The 2,350-nt window shown below is 39.0% G+C and overlaps 1 pseudogene; it reads left to right on the top strand.

Moving 5' to 3' along the window:
- The first annotated feature begins 1,745 nt into the window (after window positions 1–1,745).
- Window positions 1,746–2,350, top strand: part of LOC107133675 — an 11,262-nt pseudogene continuing 10,657 nt past the window's right edge.

Here is a 2,350-nt window from a genome sequence, read left to right as displayed (position 1 = left end):
AGAATATTATATCCAGCAAAATTAAACTTTAGATTTGGTGATGAAATAAAAACCTTCCATGATAAACAAAAGTTAAAAGAATTTACAACTAGAAAGCCTGCACTATAGAACATCCTTGGCAAAATATTCCATGAAGAAGAATAGAAAAACAACAATGAAAATCAGTAAAAGGAGGTATTTCACTAAAGGAAAAGCTAATCAAAGGATAAACCAAATCATGTTAAACACCCAAAATCAACAAAAATGGCTGGAAATACAAATCATGTCTCATTAATAGCTCTGAATGTTAATAGCCTAAACTCACCAATCAAAAGACATAGTCTGGCAGATTGGACTTGAAAAAAAGACCCAACAATATGCTGCCTCTAAGAGGCTTATCTCATAGGAAAGGGCATCCATAGACTGAAGGTGAACGGTTGGGAAAAATCATGCACTCACATGGGCTGCAGAAGGAAGCAGGGGTTTCCCTTGTCATATTAAATTAAGTAGATTCAAAACAAATTTAATCAAAGAGAATATTTCATATTGCTTAAAGGAACCATTCATCAATAAGACATAACAATAAAAATTTATATTACCCAAACAATGGAGCATCTATGTTCATCAAACCAACTCTTCTCAAGTTCAAGAGTCAAATAGAACACAATAATTCTGGGTGACTAGAAGACACTATCTGGTGATTCTAGAAGACATCTTCTGAAACCCACCAACCAAGAAAAGCCCTGGACTACATGGATACACAGCTGAGTTCTACAACATCTATAAAGAAGAACTAATACCTATACTCTTTAAATTATTTTGTGAAAAATAAAAAGAGGCAGCACTTCCAAACTCATTCTATGAGGCCAATATCACCCTGATTCCAAAACCAGGCAAAGACACATCAAAGAAAGAAAACTTCCGACCAATATCTCTAATGAACATGGATGCAAAAATTCTCAATAAAATTCTGGCAAATCAAATACAAAAATGTATCAAAAAGATAGCGCACCACGATCAAGTTGGGTTCATCCCAGGGGTGCAAGGTTGGTTCAGCATATGGAAATCAATAAATGTAATTCATCACATCGATAGACATAAAGAACCATATGATCATCTCGATAGATGCAGAAAAAGCATTTGACAAAATACAGCACCCCTTCTTGTTCAAAACACTAGAAAAACTAGGGATAACAGGAACATATCTCAACATTGTAAAAGCTATCTATGCTAAGCCCCAGGCCAACATCTTTCTAAATGGAGAATAATTTAAAGCATTCCCTCTAAAAACTGGAACAAGAGAGGGATGCCAGAACTGCCATCTTGCAGTAATCTGCCAAAATGATGAATGTAAAGGGGAAGAGGAGAGGCACTTAATGGATGTGTGTTCTCTAGACCTTTTAGAAAATGCAGACTTGTCAGGTGTGGTGGCACATGCCTGTAATTCCAGCAGCTCGGGAGGCTGAGGCAGGAGGACCGCAAGTTCAAAGCCAGCCTCAGCAAAAGCGAGGTGCTAAGGAACTCAGTGAGACCCTGTCTCTAAATAAAATACAAAATAGGGCTGGGGATGTGGTTCAGTGGTCCAGAGCCCCTGAGTTCAATCCCTGGTACCAACCCCTTGCCAATGCAGACTTGTTCCTTTAGCCACATACATGTGACTCTAAAATAAAGGTGATATGTAAACATCAATAGAATTGGTGTTGTTTAAAAAGGGATGCCCCACAAATGTCACCAAGCAGAACTGGAGGTCTATTATGTTACCCAGAATGCTGTTGGCATTGCTACAAACAAACAAGGGCAAGATTTTTGCTAGAGAATTAATGTGTGTATTGAGCACACCTAAAAGCCAAGATACCTTCCTGAAAGGTATCAAGGAAAATGATGAGGAAAATGAGGAAGACAAAAAGTACCCGAGTTTAACTGAAATGCCAGCATGCTCCACCCACAGTAGCACACTTTGGAAGAAATAATGGAAAGAGACTGAACTTCTGGAACCTATTCCCTATGAAACATAATAGGTGTAAAAAATAAGACCTCTGGGCTATAAAAACAAAACAAAACCTCCATGCCTGGTAATCCCGGTGGCCCAGTAGGCTGAGGCAGGAGGATCTCAAGTTTAGATCCAGCCTCAGTAACTTAGTGAGGCCCTGTCTCAAAATAAAATATCAAAAAGGGCTGGGGATGTGGCTCAGTGGTTAAGCGCCCCGGGTTCATGCCCAGTACCAAAACAACAACAAATGACCACCTGACTTCCACCATCACAAAAAATACAAAAATCTCTAAACCAAAGTCTATGCTGTTCCATAATCATGTTGCCTGTCCATAGATATTCTTGTTAGGAGGGAAAGGCCTCCAACAAATCAGGCCAGAC

Source organism: Marmota marmota, unplaced genomic scaffold, assembly GCF_001458135.2.
Source record: "Marmota marmota marmota unplaced genomic scaffold, marMar, whole genome shotgun sequence".
Lineage (NCBI taxonomy): Eukaryota > Metazoa > Chordata > Mammalia > Rodentia > Sciuridae > Marmota > Marmota marmota.
This window is presented reverse-complemented; position numbering and strand designations above follow the sequence as displayed.